Raw genomic sequence first — 18,418 nt, forward strand, 5'->3', positions numbered from 1 at the left:
TTGGACAGGAGGGGGGGGCTGTGGACAGGAGGGGGGGGCTGTGGACAGGAGGGGGGGGCTGTGGACAGGAGGGGGGGCAGTGGACAGGAGGGGGGGCAGTGGACAGGAGGGGGGGGGCAGTGGACAGGAGGGGGGGGGGCAGTGGACAGGAGGGGGGGGGCAGTGGACAGGAGGGGGGGCAGTGGACAGGGGGGGGGGCAGTGGACAGGAGGGGGGGCAGTGGACAGGAGGGGGGGCAGTGGACAGGAGGGGGGGCAGTGGACAGGAGGGGGGCAGTGGACAGGAGAGGGGGGGGCAGTGGACAGGAGAGGGGGGGGCAGTGGACAGGAGAGGGGGGGGCAGTGGACAGGAGAGGGGGGGCTTTGGACAGGAGGGGGGGGCTGTGGACAGGAGGGGGGGCAGTGGACAGGAGGGGGGGGCAGTGGACAGGAGGGGGGGGCAGTGGACAGGAGGGGGGGCAGTGGACAGGAGGGGGGGCAGTGGACAGGAGGGGGGGGCAGTGGACAGGAGGGGGGGCAGTGGACAGGAGGGGAGCAGTGTCACACACACACACACACACACACACACACACACACACACACACACACACACACACACACACACACACACACACACACACACACACACACACACACACACACACACACACACACACACACCTCAGTCCTGTGATGCGCCCTTTCTCAGTTCCGTGCGGCGCCGCAGGTGGGGGGGAGGTGGGGGAGCGACACACGCGACACCTACCTGTACTTCCGGCCGCCGCCATCTTCTCACTCGGCGCCGCGAGGGAGGAAGGGGGTCCGCCATCTTAGGCGCCGCGTGGCAGCCTGTTCCCCCGCCGGGGATGGAGTGGAGCGGGAGGGGACGGAGTGGAGCGGGAGGGGACGGAGTGGAGCGGGAGGGGACGGAGTGGAGCGGGAGGGGACGGAGTGGAGCGGGAAGGGACGGAGCGGAGCGGGAGGGAGGTGAGTGGAGCGGGAGGGAGGTGAGTGGAGCGCGAGGGAATGGAGCGGGAGGGAGTGGTGTGTAGCGGGAGGGAGGTGAGTGGAGCGGGAGGGAATGGAGCGCGAGGGAATGGAGCGGGAGGGACGTGAGTGGAGCGGGGGAGGGAATGGAGCGCGAGGGAGGAAGGGGGTCCGCCATCTTAGGCGCCGCGTGGCAGCCTGCCTGTTCCCCCGCCGGGGAGGGAATGGTGTGTAGCGGGAGGGAGTGGTGTGTAGCGGGAGGGAGGTAAGTGGAGCGGGAGGGAGGTGAGCACCGGGGAGGGGGGGAGGTGAGTGTGATGGGGGGGAGAGGACAGAGATATATATGTGTGTGTTTTTTTTTTTTTTTTGGACCTTTGGCCCGTCACTCCGCCTCAGGCCAATGAGAGGTGTGGGGGGCCGGCCAAGGGGGTGGTGTGAGTGTGTGAGCCCAATGAGAGGTGTGCGGGGGCGGGCGGGCCAAGGGACCAATGAGATTGCCGCTAGGGACGCAGACATACAGTGCTTTCAGAAATATATAGTAGATGAGCGTATGAAACAGTTACAAACCAGGTTAAAATGTGAGACAGCCTTAGATTTGAAAGAACTTAAACTGGTGGCAGATGTGAGAGTCTCTGGTAGGTTGTTCCAGTTTTGGGGTGCACGGAAGGAGAAGGAGGAACGTCCGGATACTTTGTTGAGCCTTGGGACCATGAATAGTCTTTTGGAGTCTGATCTCAGGTGATAAGTGCTGCAGGTGGTAGGGGTGAGGAGCTTGTTCGGGTAGCTGGGTAGCTTGCCCATGAAGAATTTAAAGGCAAGACAGGAAAGGTGAACTTTGCGCCTAGACTCTAGTGTTGACCAATCTAGTTCTTTGAGCATTTCGCAGTGATGTGTGTTGTAGTTGCATTGGAGAACAAAATGACAAATTGAATTGTAGAGGGTGTCAAGTTTGCTAAGGTGGGTTTGAGGAGCCGAGCCATATATTATGTCTCCATAGTCAATAATTGGCATTAGCATCTGCTGTGCGATACGCTTTCTGACCAGGAAACATAGGGAGGATTTGTTCCTGTAAAGTACTCCTATTTTGGCATAGGTCTTGGATGTCAGGGTATCAATGTGCATCCCGAATGTTAAGTGGGAGTCAAACCATAAGCCCAGGTATTTAAAACTAGTGACAGGTGTTAGGGTGGTGTTAGCGTTGGTTCGAATCAGGAGCTCAGTCACTGGAAGCTTTACATATGTAGTCTTGGTCCCAAATACCATTGTTACAGTCTTGTCAGTGTTTAAAAACAGTTTGTTTTGGGAAATCCAGTTTTCGAGTCTCAAAAAGTCAGACTGAAGTATGGGTTGAAGGTCAGAGAGGCTATGACTGTGTGCATATAGGATTGTGTCATCTGCATAGATGTGTATTGAGGCTTCCTTACAAGCTGTGGGAAGATCATTAATGAACACTGAGAAGAGTAGGGGCCCCAGAACAGAGCCTTGCGGGACACCACAGGTGATATCCAGGGGGTTGGAGTTAGAGCCTGAGATGGACACATGTTGGGATATTCCTGATAGGTAGGACTGAAACCAGTTTAAAGCATGTTTCCCTATTCCAGAGCTCTGGAGTTTGTTAAGCAGGATAGCGTGATCGACTGTGTCAAAAGCCTTTGCAAAATCTAGGAATACTGCACCAGTGAGTTGTCCCCGTTCCATTCCACACTGAATTTCATTGCAAACTTTTAGCAGGGTAGTTACGGTGGAGTGTTTGGGGCGAAACCCAGATTGGAATTGGCTAGGGAAATTTGTCTTGGTGTAGAAATCGCTTAATTGGGAGTGGACACATTTTTCCATGACTTTGGATAGAATTGGGAGAAGTGAGATTGGCCTGTAGTTTGAGACAGTGTTTTTATCCCCACTTTTGAAGATTGGGATAACTCTGGCAGTTTTCAAGGTCTTAGGGATATGGCCTGCAGACAGGATAGAGTTGACTATGGACGCAATTGGTTTGGCAATGGCTGGGGTTTGGCAATTGCCCTGGTTAACCATGAGTGTCCACAGTCAATCAGTGCCCCACCAGGAAACTCATTATCGGGGGAAGGACTCTGTGGGGGGGGGGGAGGGGGGAGTAAAACTGCATGTATAGGTTATTTGACCCTTCCTACATAGTTTCCCCCAGTCTTCAGCACAATCAGCGACTGAGCCACTGATTGTGCCACCATTGCTGAAGGCAGTGCTTGGTAGCACTTGAGAAAACAATCAGAAAAATCTATATTTCCGGGTATCCTGTAAGAAATAGGATGTTTGACCTGGCTTGTGTAGAAATACTCAGCAGAATTGTACATTGCAGCAGCAGGGAGGTTAAGATCCCATTATGAGGAATGGCTGTATATTATAGTTGGCATCACTATACCATACACATGCAGCATGGTCATTCAGAGCAGTACAGCAATTTTGTTCTCTCAAACAAACAGAGCATGTTGGCGTGAATCCAAGAGATTCTGACAAATAGTTTAAACGAGAGCACACATCCACTTCCAGAGGCCAGAATATCCCCCCAGCTGCAGAACAATCAATTGTATCAGGCCATCTATCCAAGAGAGGTATAGGATAATATTCCAGCCTTCTCCGGGTTTCGGAGACCGCAGCGGGGTTCACAGCTGTTCCAGACTTGTCATCGCTCAGCACATTAGCAAAGTTTCATCTTCTCGAAATGTCGGATTTAAAAACATAAATCAGACGAGTGCAAAAGGCAGACTTCCGCACTTTCACTAATACAAACCATGCTAACCTGCTTACCGCTCTTCTGTGGAGTCAGCAATAATCTGCACCGTTATGTATGAAAGGACAACAGGGCATTTGTTTGAAAATATCAGAGGGTCATTCAACAAAGTCTCCCAGCTGCAAAACGGGGGCCGATAATCAGCATCATGTTTCTGAGGTTGGAAAGTTCAAGTTGCTTTTACTGACTTTCCTTTGTACGTCACATATTAATATTACTGAGAAACATATATATATATAAATATATATATATATATATATATATATATATATATATATATATATACATAGACTCCTTACCAGGTAAATCCAGGATCCCAGGACCACAAAGCAAGGAAGAGACAGCACACTCAGGAATATCAAAAACCGTGTATTAAGAAGAAAAAGCTGGCACAATCACCGACGTTTCGGTCCTAGACACAGGACCTTTCTCAAGGGAGTGCTCCCTTGATAAAGGTCCTGTGTCTAGGACCGAAACGTCGGTGATTGTGCCAGCTTTTTCTTCTTAATACACGTTTTTTGATATTCCTGAGTGTGCTGTCTCTTCCTTGCTTTGTGGTCCTGGGATCCTGGATTTACCTGGTAAGGAGTCTATTTATGCATACTTCCTGTATGGAACAAGCACCTATTTTTGCTTTACGTGTGTGCCATCTGCCTATGTATATATATAGATATATATATCTGCAAAGAAAGAAGCGCAAAAAATAACCTCCTATGTTGAAGTATGTCTTTATAAAGTATAAATCAACACAATAAAAACTCCATAGTGGACACTCACAAACGTGTCTAAGTAAGCGCGCATATGTAGAGCAAAAATTGGCCTCTCAGTCCTGCGTCCCTAGCTTTGCACACCTCCGTTCCGCATTCCGATCTTGGCATGCATCTGTTCCGTGTCCCGAGCTTGGCACACCTCTGTTCCGCATCCCGAGCTTGGCACACCTCTGTTCTGCGTCCCGATCTTGGCACACCTCCGTTCCGCATTCCGATCTTGACACACCTCTATTCTGTATTCCAAGCTTGGCACACTTCCATTCCGTGTCCCGAGTTTGGCACACCTCCATTTCGCATCCCGAGCTTGGCACACCCCCGTTCTATGTTCCGAGTTTGGCCACCTCCATTCCGTGTCCCGAGCTTGGCACACCTCCGTTCCGCATCCCAGTCTTGGCACACCTCCGTTTCGCATCCAGAGCTTGGCACACCACCATTCTATGTTACGAGTTTGGCACACCTCCATTCCGTGTCCCGAGCTTGGCACACCTCCATTCTGCGTCCCGAGCTTGGCACACCTCTGTTCCACGTCCTGAGCATGGCACACCTCCGTTCCATGTCCCGATCTTTGCACACCTCCGTTTTTTGTCCCAATCTTGGCACACCTCTGTTCCATGTCCGATCTTGGCAAACCTCCATTCTGTGTCCCAAGCTTTGCACACCTCTGTTCCACTTCCCGAGCTTGGCACACCTCCGTTCCATGTCCTGGTCTTGAAACACCTCCATTCCGTGTCTTAAGCTTGGCACACCTCCGTTCCGAGTCCTGATCTTGGCACACCTCCGTTCCAAGTCCCGAGCTTGGCACACCTCTGTTCTGAATCCTGATCGTGGCACACCTCCGTTCCATGTCCCGAGTTTGGCACACCTCCATTCCACGTTGCGGTCTTGAAACACCTCCGTTCCAAGTCCTGATCTTGGCACACCTCCGTTCTACGCCCCAAGCTTGACACACCTCCGTTCCACGTCCCGAGCTTGAAACACCTCCGTTCCAAGTCCTGATCTTGGCACACCTCCGTCTGTCCTCAGCTCCTCTCTCCGTGAGCCTCAGATCTTCTGGATAATGCCCTGGTGATGTCACTGGGGACTACGGATGCTCTGGTTGGTCAAAAGCCCAACACATGTTTCTCAGATTGTTCCTCTGCTTCATCGGGGTATAGTGGTGTGTGATTCCTCATAGGTATATATGGTGTTGAGAAGCTTTAATGTGAAATGCCCCCATCTTTCAATGTATGTATGTATACATGTGTGTTTGTATGTATGTTTGTATGTTTTTATGTATTGTGGTGCCATCGCTGTCCTCTAGGGGCTGAATAGGGCAGTTATATGACTTTGCAGCTCTCATAGAGTTAGTCCTCTCTGGCATGGCTGTTCAACTGCTGGCTAATTAATCAGGAAGTGCCTTAAAAGTATGGAAGCAGCAAGACACTGAGAGACAGTTTTCCCCAGAGAAGGGGGGGAGACAGAGGAGCTCCCCAGCTACCAGGAGCTGGTTAAAGAAGTATGAGAGACGCTGCTGTTACCTTATTGCTTATGCTAGGGCATGTTTTGGGCTGACAACTGGCTTAGCTGGCAGCTGGGTTAGTAAGGGTTGGAGCTGAGAAGGCAGTTAGCTTTCCTAATGGAAATAGGATTTGTTTTTATTATTTGGTTTTCTTAAAAGGACGGTGGGCCTATTCATATTATTTATCCCTGTAAATAAACCCCAAGTATAAAGACATACAGCGTTTCCTGCCACATTTGGGATAAAAGAGACTGCAATGTGGTGTCGGCATCACAATATGGTGGAGAATGCGGGCAGTCCCTAAGGCAGAAGCAGCGGAAACTGTGGGTTTGAAGATAAATGCGGGGATTTAAAATGGCCGCCCAACTGAAGTGGAAAGCAAGCAAAGTTTGTCCCAATGTGTAGGACCAGTTGTGCTTACAGCATGCATAGAGAATGTGTGAAGTGTGGATGCAATAGCACCCAGAAGTCAGAAGATTTAAAGGTACTGAACTCAAGCAGAAAACCATTTTTTTTCCCTGAAGCGAGTGAATTTGCAGCTAGCAAATGGTGTGTATAAATGAAATAGCGCCTCCAGTAGTTCAAGGTGAAGAATACACCTGAAGGTAGAAAATGGAGGATACGATGTGTTTTATGTGTAATATGCCTGGCCACACAAAACAATGTCCTTTCAGGAATGAGTATCCTGGCATGGGCCCACAAAAGGAACCGCACCCGGGATGTTTTTGGTGTGAAAAGTGGAAACACACCAAAGACTGTCCCTTCAGGCAGGGTGGTGACGCTGATGATGATGACGGTGATGATGAGAGAGAATGTGTGCCCAGTATTGCTACTTTAAAGCCGAAGTTACAGCGGAGCCGTGATGAGAATATTGCTATGTTAATGCAGAGTTTGCAACAGATGACGATGTCCCTACACCAGACCCGAGATGAGCTACAGACCAGAGCGTTTGGCGCAATAGTCACGGGAACGATGACACGCCTAGAGATGACAGAGGCTGCCGCTACCACCGTGTGCAGAGAGCCGAGCGAACCAGAGAAAACAAGTCCTGACTGGAGACTATGCTATGAGATGTCCCAGAGAGAGGTGCAAAACTTAAACACAGACTTAGAAGTTTTGCAGCAAGAGGCTCGCACGCTCAAAACAGAGCTGGAATTCTCACGCCAGGAGGTCTGTGAATTGAAGGATGCTGAGGATGAGATCTTGACTCGTCTAGTAATGGTAAAAAGAGCAAATACAAGCCTGGGACAGAAAAATTCAGACTTGACTGACCAGATCAGTAAAGTTGCTAAGAAGCTTCACCAAGCAGGGAAAGTGGAGAAGCAATTGATCCTGGACAAGCTAGAGGTGCAGGAAGCACTGCAGAATGCAGAGAGGATGCAACATGTCTCCCTGGAGCAGCACACACAAGCAGCGCACCTATGGCAGAGCCAGCTGCAAGAGCTACATACAAGTCTGCAAGCGGCCAAGGAGAAGCAGCGAGTGATACAGGAATGGCTGAGCACCCAGTATGTCCCTACAGAACAGCATGAGGAGCTGAGGGCCACGCTGTGCACCACAAGAGCATCGCTGGGGGCGGAGCTTAGGTGCCAGATGACTCTATATGAGAGGGAGCGCGAGAAGGTCCAGAGACTGGAGCAAGAGCTGGAGAAGCAGAGAGGCAACTCCATCTCCATAAGTCAGTTTGCCAAGGAGAAAGAAGCCTGGAAAACAGAAGCAGCGGCGATACTGGCGACAAAAACTGCAGAGCTCCAAAAGATGAAGGAGGCGCTGACGCAAGCCCAGAGCAAGCACCGTGAAGGGGTGAGGGCCCTGAGAGGGGACTTGCAGGATCAAATTGAAGAGCTGCAGACGCAGATTGCTGCGTGAAAAATACAGCTCGCCAAGAGGGAAGAGGTGACCGTCCGTCAGGTGGCTTGTCTGACATTGCGCTATGATACCGAGATGGCCGATACCCGCAACCTGCTGAACCACACGGCCAATGAGAGGGCCCGACTGCAGCTGGAGCTGGACAAGGTCTGGGAGGAGCACCGGCAGTTGCAGGTCAGAAATAGAGGAAAAGAAACAGATTTAAGCCTTGCGCTGAACCTGCTAGGAGATGTGGAGTTGCGATTTAACGCCAAAGAAGATGAACTGGCAGCTGCACTGAGTGAAAAAAGAAATGCAGAAGGACTGCTTCATGACCTGAGGAAGGACCTGGAGTCTGAGCGTGCTGGCCGCAAGATGGCAGAGAAACAAAAGCGTGATCTGGACGAGATACTCGAGGCTCTGAAGACTGAGCAGGACGCTACGTTGGACTCTAATGCTGGACATCAGGAGCTTTCTCAGCTGAAGTTGGAGAAAGAGGTTACCACCCTAAGATAGACACTTGGGTCACAGAAGCGGTCCATGGAAAAGAGGACGGTAGAGATAAAGCAAGTGTGGCGCACCAGGAAGCGTGACTGCAATACCGTTGCAGTGTTACATCTACTGTCCGCAAGGAACGGAATGGGAAGACCAAGGTGCGATGTAGTAGCACAGTAATAAGCCAGTTGTACTGCAGTATCCATGGGACCCATAGTGGATTCCTTGCAAGGAAGGCAGCCTCTGTGAAGAGACAGCCGCGAATGAGACGGAAGTGTGCCCGTGATCGTAAGAGGAGAAAGATCGCACAGATGGCACAAGACACGGAGATAGTGAGGTACCAGTCTTCAGGCCCAGATGGCCTGGTAATTACCCCAAAAAGAAAATGTCTAAATTGGAAGGCAAGAAAAAAAAGGGGGGGAGGGAAAGGCCGATGTCTGACAAGGAGTTGGGTGCACAGGAATAGTGCACAGGCCGCTCACAGGATAATGTTCCGCTGGGGGGAGGGATATGTGTCTTGAAACACCTCCGTTCCAAGTCCTGATCTTGGCACACCTCCGTCTGTCCTCAGCTCCTCTCTCCATGAGCCTCAGATCTTCTGGATAATGCCCTGGTGACGTCACTGGGGACTACGGATGCTCCGGTTGGTCAAAAGCCCAACACATGTTTCTCAGATTGTTCCTCTGCTTCTTCGGGGTATAGTGGTGTGTGATTCCTCATAGGTATATATGGTGTTGAGAAGCTTTAATGTGAAATGCCCCCATCTTTCAATGTATGTATGTAAGCATGTATGTTTGTATGTATGTATGTATGTATTGTGGTGCCATCGCTGTCCTCTAGGGGCTGAATAGGGCAGTTATATGACTTTGCAGCTCTCAAAGAGTTAATCCTCTCTGGCATGGCTGTTCACCTGCTGGCTAATTAATCAGGAAAAGCCTTAAAAGTATGGAAGCAGCAAGACACTGAGAGACAGTTTTCCCCAGAGAAGGGGGGGAGACAGAGGAGCGCCCCAGCTACAAGGAGCTGGCGAAAGAAGTCTGAGAGACACTGCTGAGACTGTGCTGAAGCAGTGACATCGCCGGCTGGACTTACAGACAAGCACAACCCTTTCTATTGTTTACAAAGACTGCTGTTACCTTATTGCTTATGCTAGGGCATGTTTTGGACTGACAACTGGCTTAGCTGGCAGCCGGGTTAGTAAGGGTTGGAGCTGAGAAGTCAGTTAGCTTTCCTAATGGAAATAGGATTTGAGTTTATTATTTGGTTTTCTTAAAAGGATGGTGGGCCTATTCATATTATTTATCCCTGTAAATAAACCCCAAGTATAAAGACATACAGCGTTTCCTGCCTCATTTGGGATAAAAGAGACTGCAATATGGTGTCGGCATCACAGTATGTATGTATGCCTTTGTTTAAATAGCGCCATTTTGTTGGATCATTTAAAATAGTAGACACTCCAGTCAATCATTATCTGCTGATTACACACTTTTAGCATTACACAAATACAAATGAACAAAGATAGACACAAAACAGTTCATTCTAAACACATACAAATTGTATCCCAAAGTACGGACAGCATGATAAGGAAAAAAACAAACATAACTCTCAGAACAAAAATTAAATAAAACTAATTTAACCTATAGCAATATGAAATATACTAAAGTATCCTAAAATATAGGAGCAGTCTTTAAGGACTTTCTCTTACATTGATTCTTGCCTTGAACTTTGAAAGTTGTGGGTTTATTTTTTTGTGCCATCTTTATCTGTATTTCTGTTTCTATTTTCATATTTATTTTCACACTTGCTGTGCATTCATGCTTGTATTTGCAATTTTGGGAATATCCCTTTGAGCGCTAGTTATTGTGTGTATATACTGTATGTATATACTTTATATATATATGTAACATGGTATGTCCCATTATACCTCTCTTTCCCACATAGTATATCTGTTATGTAAGTCCTGTTAGCTCCAGGCAGAACCAGGTTAATTTATGGGCCAGAGACCCCCCCCCCCTTATGCTCCACTTGTAAGTGAAGGAAGTAAGGTGGTGACTCATGGCCTGTGTACGGCCTATCAGAGATAGGTACACAGGCGGCACACTTTATCCGAGTGCGGCTCATTCCGCAAGCCGGGAAATGTCCCGGCTTGCGAGCCGCACTCCCTCAGCGTGCCGCGCATCACTGATGCGCAGTCACGCATCATCGGGTGCCTGGGCCGCCTGTACGCGTGCCCAGGGCTCCCCGAGGGAGCCCTGGTGTCGCGTGGATGTCACGACGGCGGCGGGACGTTCCGGGGGACCCGGCGGACCCGGTAAGGAGAGGGGGAAGCTCCGATCGGCGGGCCTCTCCTCCGAGGCTTTGGCGCGCGCCCTGCACCCTCCGGCGCGCGCCAGGTTACTGCTGCGGCCGAGAACGGGCAAATGCTCGAATAAACTCGGCCGTAGCAGTACAGTCCATGAGCCCGCTCCTTCCAGAGACTTCAAAGGGGGAGTAGCAAAGTTAGATTAGTCTTGCTCTGCCCGCAAAAGGAGAGAACATGGGCTGTCAGAATCTCCCATGGCGCGGATGAGCTGGCCTACCCCAGGCCATAAGGCTTGGGGACCATCAAGACCCCGTACTATCGGGGTACGCATCATCCAGAAGTCCTGGGACTTTGAATATCAACATCTATGCTGTAAGAAGAACTGCTGCAGTATGTCCAATAAATATATCTGTTCACTATACCTCTGCCTGGGTGTCAGTTCCTGGGCAGGAGGGGTAAAGAGTGTTATAGTGGGAACTGATGTCATGCACCCCAGGAGCCCATCACAGCTGGAGGCGCTGAAGCACTGATGATATAGAACCAGAAAACCCCAAAAGCCTGTCTTGTTGCCCCTTACCATCGCGGCTACTCAGCTCTCATGAACCAGCAGGTATGCCTCAGCACACAAATATTAATAACAGCAGTGGATCTCCCGGGGAGGGGGGGGGGGGGAAGTGTTATATATACATATATATATATGTATGTGTGTATCAGTACCGTGTTAGCCAAGCATAATAATCAAAAATGAATACAGTGTAGACGATACCGTTCTGTGGCTAACGAAATGCTTTAAGTCACTACCCCGACACAATAGAACTCTCTTCCCATGAGTGCTAAAGGTCATGTCTATACATACTGCGCTATACTGTATATATGCACACACAGCTGTCCCCTACACATACAAATACTCTATATAATTCCATCCCTATATACTAATAAGGACCACATAGTATCGCACACACTTTTAGTAATGCAACACCCTCTCACAGAGGGAGGGATGGGCTCTGGTCACATTCCAAGGTGCACTGTTTTTGAGTAAACCCCTTGCCTGCTTTATTCAATGTACATAGTAGTGACATAGTTACATTGTCCTGTTGCATGACCCAATGTCGGCCAAGTTTTAGCTGTCGGACAGATGGCCTCACATTTGACTCTAGAATACTTTGGTATACAGAGGAATTCATGGTCGACTCCATGACTGCAAGGTTACCAGGTCCTGTGGCTGCAAAACAAGCCCAAATCATCACCCCTCCACAACCATGCTTGACAGTTGGTATGAGGTGTTTGTGCTGATATGCAGTGTTTGGTTTTCGCCAAACATGGCGCTGTGTATTATGGCCAAACATCTCCACTTTGGTCTCGTCTGTCCAAAGGACATTGTTCCAGAAGTCTTGTGGTTTGTTCAGGTGCAACTTTGCAAACCTAAGTCATGCTGCCATCTTGTTTTTAGAGAGAAGAGGCTTTCTCCTGGCAACCCTTCCAAACAAACCATACTTGTTCAGTCTTTTTTCTAATTGTACTGTCATGAACTTTAACATTTAACATGCCACCTGAGGCCTGTAGAGTCTGAGATGTAACTCTTGTTTTGTTTGCAATTTCTCCGAGCATTGCACGGTCTAACCTTGGGGTGAATTTGCTGGGACGTCCACTCCTGGGAAGATTGGCAACTGTCTTGAATGTTTTCCACTTTTGAATAATCGTTCTCACTGTAGAATGATGGACTTTAAATTGTTTGGATATGGCCTTATAACCCTGCCCAGATTGATGGGCAGCAACAATTGCTTCTCTAAGATCATTGCTGATGTCTTTCATCCTTGGCTTCAGCAAAGTGCTAAAACTTCGGCTTTTATAGAGGTGGTCACACTTGCTGATGATCAATTAATCAAGGGCATTTGATTAGCAGCACCTGCCTGCTTCTTAGCATCCTAATTCCTATGGAAGCAGCAAGGGTGTACTTAGTTTTTCACACATAGCTTCTCCATTTTGGCTTTATTTTGTTAAATAAATCATGACACGGTGTAATATGTCATATGTTGTTGTTCATTTGAGGTTGTATTTACCTAATTTTAAGACCTGCTAAGGAACAGATGATTGTTATTACAGTATGTCCTGATATGTAAAACCAAAGAATTCAAAGAGAGTGTACTTTCTTTTTCACACCACTGTGTGTGTGTATATATATATATATATATACACAGTATATATATATATATATATATATATATATATATATATATATGTATATATATATGTATGTATATATATATATATGTATATATATATAGTGATACCATCAGGTATCTCTAGGTGCTGGGAGAGTGCAGTACGTGTGCTTTCCAGTCTACACAGAATTAATCTTCCCCAGAGTAGCCAGTAACAGTAACAGCTGCTGCATAATTAATCAGAATGGACTCCTTTTGTGAACAAGGTAGTGTTTAAGGCAAACACAGAGAGTCAATGCTGAGAGTCACAAAGTGAGAGATTGCTGTTCAGAGAGGGGGACAGAGAAGTGCTCCCCAGCTAAAGAAGGAAGGCTGGCTAAAGAAGACTCCGTACACCTGCCTCCTACAGCGATGCATCCTATCAGAACCTACTTAGTGATACGCCTCCTGCTGTGATTCGTCACAACTTCCTGTAAATACTCAGCAGAGCCAGAGGCTCATCGGCTGAGCATGATCTCTGTTTGTGCGTGTGCCTCTCCACAGTCTGTTCTGTTCCAGCCTTGTCTGCCTTGCCTTGTTACTTGACCCTGCTTGCCTTCGGACTCCGCTCTTCTTCTCTCCTGACCTGGCTTCGTTTGACCATCTGCATCTCTCCATCACTGACCTTGGCTTACTCTCAACGATCCGTACCTCTCTAATCTGGACCTCGGCTAAAGCACCCACAACGAATCGTACCCCTCCACTACTGACCCCGGCAAGTATCACGACCATTCTCAACTCTACGACCCTGACTCGGCTACCTCGACTACTCTACACTCCAGACGGGCTCATGCGGCTGTGGGTTGGCGTTATATATATTACCCCACCTTAGCAGCGTGGTCCCATCTTGTTTGTGGTGAGCACACCGTCACAGAGTGCTCATTTGCATGTCATTACCCAGAATCCCTTGCAGCAGTGGACGCATTGTATGCTAAGAGATGATGGGGAAAGGCAGGGTTGCAGACATGACTGAGATCTGAATGTCCTCACAACGTAGTCATTTTAGTTGCTGAACTTTTTCTTAAACATTTCAAAACCAAATTCAGGGTACAGAATTAAAGAAGGATAAGAGAGTGTCAACATGACAGAATAATTACCATAACAAGAGGGTGGATTAGACTACAGGGAATATGCACAGAGAACAGGAGCACCTTTCCCTGCTGAGAGACCAGTGTTGCTTCACGATGGAGGATGGAGGTGGAAGACCAAAATGAAGAAAGGTAAGGAAGAAAGATTAAAAGATGAGAAGGGAGCCTGAACTCAGCCAATCCTAAACAGACCTGTCAATTCTCATGACCTTGCTGTAACTCTTGTTAATTTAATGTCAGTGTCACAGGAGACCAGGACTATCACATCAGGGATCAATTGGCCAGACAGGAACACAGACTTTATCAAATTAATTTATTGGAAAAAGAAATATCCACAACTATTTACAGTTACACAACACAACACACACACTTACAACTGGGAAACTGGGATACCCTATAAATCTGGGTGCAGGGACCTCTCTAAAGAGATTTCCCCTGTTCTTCCTGTATGGTCCTCTGCAGCTTCTCCCAGTTACTCATAGCTTCCTTCCAGCTGCTGCAGCTAAAGAACGCTGAGCTCACAGCTAAAGCTGAGCTGATCTTAACTCATCTAGCTAGGAGTCTCCCTCCCCCCAGGTGTTTGCCATATGACCCCGCCTCTGATTGATGGGGGGAAATGCAACAACAAACACAGTTACAGTACATGCAAAGCGTTACTTGGGAAGGGCACAGACCACTCTGCAACATCCCATCTCAACATCCCATTAACCCCTGGTTCCTGAAGTGCTGGAACCAGGCTTACAATCTTAATATATAAAATCAAATGGTTAGTGAGGTTAGTGCTATCTGCGGTGAATCTGATTGGTCCTCAGCCTCTGGCCAATCAGATTGCTGTGTGTGACGTCACCCAACTGCCACTCTCTTCCCCCTCGGCTCGCCGCTCGCCAGACACACACACACACACACACACACACACACACACACACACACACACACACACAATCACCGCTCCAAATCACCCCTCCCCAGCGGCATCACCTCTCCCCCCTCCCCCCTCCAAATCACCTCTCCCCGCTCCCCCCTCCAAATCACCTCTCCCCCTCCCCGCTCCAAATCACCTCTCCCCGCTCCAAATCACCTCTCCCCGCTCCCCCCTCCAAATCACCTCTCCCCCCTCCAAATCACCTCTCCCCGCTCCAAATCACCTCTCCCCCTCCCCGCTCCAAATCACCTCTCCCCGCTCCAAATCACCCCTCCCCGCTCCAAATCACCTCTCCCCCCTCCCCCTCCAAATCACCTCTCCCCGCTCCCCCCTCCAAATCACCTCTCCCCGCTCCAAATCACCTCTCACCCCTCCCCCCTCCAAATCACCTCTCCCCGCTCCCCCCTCCAAATCACCTCTCCCCCTCCCCGCTCCAAATCACCTCTCCCCGCTCCAAATAACCTCTCCCCCCTCCCCGCTCCAAATCACCTCTCCCCCCTCCCCGCTCCAAATCACCTCTCCCCACTCCAAATCACCTCTCCCCCCCTCCCCGCTCCAACTCACCTCTCCCTCTCCCCAGCGGCATCACCTCTCCCCCTCCCCGCTCCAAATCACCTCTCCCCCCTCCCCCCTCCAAATCACCTCTCCCCGCTCCCCCCTCCAAATCACCTCTCCCCCTCCCCGCTCCCCGCTCCAAATCACCTCTCCCCGCTCCAAATCACCTCTCCCCCCCTCCCCGCTCCAAATCACCTCTCCCCCCTCCCCGCTCCAAATCACCTCTCCCCGCTCCAAATCACCTCTCCCCCCCTCCCCGCTCCAACTCACCTCTCCCTCTCCCCAGCGGCATCACCTCTCCCCCTCCCCAAATCACCTCTCCCCCTCCCCGCTCCAAATCACCTCTCCCCCTCCCCGCTCCAAATCACCTCTCCCCCCTCCCCAGCAGCGCTCAAACTCACCTCTCCCCCTCCCCAGCGGCATCACATCTCCCCCTCCCCGCTCCAAATCCCCTCTCCCCGCTCCAAATCACCTCTCCCCCCCCCGGTGGGGGAACAGGCAGCTGCCACACGGCGCGTAAGATGGCGGACCCCCTTCCTCCCTCGCGGCGCCGAGTCAGAAGATGGCGGCGGCCGGAAGTACAGGTAGGTGTCGCTCCCCCACCTCCGACGCCAAACGGAAGTAAGAAAGGGCGCATCAACTGAGACGTGTGTGTGTGTGTGTGTCACTGCCCACTGCCCCCCCTCCTGTCCACTGCCCCCCCCTCCTGTCCACTGCCCCCCCTCCAGTCCACTGCCCCCCACTCCTGTCCACTGCCCCCCACTCCTGTCCACTGCCCCCCACTCCTGTCCACTGCCCCCCCCTCCTGTCCACTGCCCCCCCTCCTGTCCACTGCCCCCCCCTCCTGTCCACTGCCCCCCCTCCTGTCCACTGCCCCCCTCCTGTCCACTGCCCCCCCTCATGTCTACTGCCCCCCCTCATGTCCACTGCCCCCCCTCCTGTCCACTGCCCCCCCCCCTCCTGTCCACTGCCCCCCTCCTGTCCACTGCCCCCCCTCCTGTCCACTGCCCCCCCCTCCTGTCCTCTACCCCCCCCTCCTGTCCTCTACCCCCCCTCCTGTCCACTACCCCCCCCTCCTGTACACCGCCCCCCCTCCTGTCCACCGCCCCCCCTCCTGTCCACCGCCCCCCCCCCCTCCTGTCCACCGCCCCCCCTCCTGTCCAACGCCCCCCCTCCTGTCCACCGCCCCCCTCCTGTCCACCTCCCCCTCTCCTGTCCACCGCCCCCCCCCTCTCCTGTCCACCTCCCCCCCCTCCTGTCCACCTCCTCCCCCTCTCCTGTCCACTGCCCCCCTCCTGTCCAGCCCCCCCCCTCCTGTCCACCCCCCTCCTGTCCACTGCCCCCCCTCCTGTTCACTGCCCCCCCTCCTGTCCACTGCCCCCCCTCCTGTCCACTGCCCCCCCTTTCCTGTCCACTGCCCCCCTCCTGTCCACTGCCCCCTTCCTGTCCACCGCCCCCCCCCCTCCTGTCCACCTCCCCCCCCCCTCCTGTCCACCTCCCCCCCCCTCCTGTCCACCTCACCCCCCTCTCCTGTCACTGCCCCCCCTTCCTGTCCACTGCCCCCTCCTCTCCACTGCCCCCTCCTGTCCACCGCCCCCCCCTCCTGTCCACCTCCCCCCCTCTCCTGTCCACCTCCCCCCTCTCCTGTCCACTGCCCCCCTCCTGTCCACCCCCCCTCCTGTCCACCCCCCCCTCCTGTCCACCCCCCCTCCTGTCCACCTCCCCCCCCTCTCCTGTCCACTGCCGTCCCTCCTGTCCACTGTCCGTCCCTCCTGTCCACTGTCCGTCCCTCCTGTCCACTGTCCCGTCCCTCCTGTCCACTGTCCGTCCCCCCCCCTCCTACCCCCACTTCCTGTCCACTGTCCGTCCCTCCTGTCCACTGTCCCCCCATCCTGTCCACTGTCCGTCCCCCCCCTCCTGTCCACTGTCCGTCCCCAACCCCTCCTGTCCACTGTTCATCCCCCCCCCCTCCTGTCCACTGTTCGTCCCTCCCCTCTGGGGAACACGGAGAAAGAGGGAGAGAGAAGGGAGCGGGAAATTTTACTCACGGCCAACGCCAGGTCTCTCTCCCCCTCGCCGCTACAACTCACCTCTCTCCCTCCCCGCCGCCGCTCCAACTGGAACAGATGGCGGCGCCCGGAAGGACCCCCTTCCTCCCTCGCGGCACCCAGTGAGAAGATGGCGGCGCCCGGAAGTACAGGTAGGTGTCGCGTGTGTCGCTCCCCCCACTTCCCCACCCCCCCACTTCTCCCCCCCCCCCACCTACCCCCCCCACCTCCCAGAGCATGCTCTCTACGGCTCAACATCCCCGAGGAGCAGGAGGAGGGCGGCAGGGACTTAATGCTGCTAGGTGAGGAAATGCAGGGGGAGGAATCCATGCCTTTGAGGTGCCCCCCACCCTGCCTTTGACGCCCCCCCTGCCTTTGACGCAACCCTCCCCTCTCCCTTTGACACCCCCCCTCCCTTTGACGCCCCCCCCCTCCCTTTGACGCACCTCCCTCCCTTTGACACCCCCCCCCCTGCCTTTGACGCCCCCCCCCCTGCCTCCGGGCAACGCTGGGTATACACACACCTCTCCTCCCCCCCATCACACTCACCTCCCTCTCTGGCGCTGACTCACCTCCCCTCCCCGGCGCTCACTCCCCCTGCCTTTCACGCCCCCCCTCCCTGCCTCCGGCCAACGCCGGGTATACACACACACACCACACCTCCTACACCCCCATCACACTCACCTCACCTCCCCGCCGCTCATTTACCTCCCTGGCGCTGACCCACCTCCCCTCCCTGCCACTTACTCACCTCCCCTCCCCGCCGCTGACTCACCTCCCCTCCCCTGACTCCCCTCCTGGTGCTCCCCTCCCCGGCGCTCCACTCACATCACCTCCCACACACTAACTGACACACACACACGCTGACTGACGCACACACACACGCACACTAACTGACGCGCGCACACACACTGACTGACACACACACACTTGACTGACCACACACACACATACACTGCTCA

The sequence above is a fragment of the Ascaphus truei genome, chromosome 1, assembly GCF_040206685.1.
Source record: "Ascaphus truei isolate aAscTru1 chromosome 1, aAscTru1.hap1, whole genome shotgun sequence".
In the NCBI taxonomy this organism is placed as follows: domain Eukaryota; kingdom Metazoa; phylum Chordata; class Amphibia; order Anura; family Ascaphidae; genus Ascaphus; species Ascaphus truei.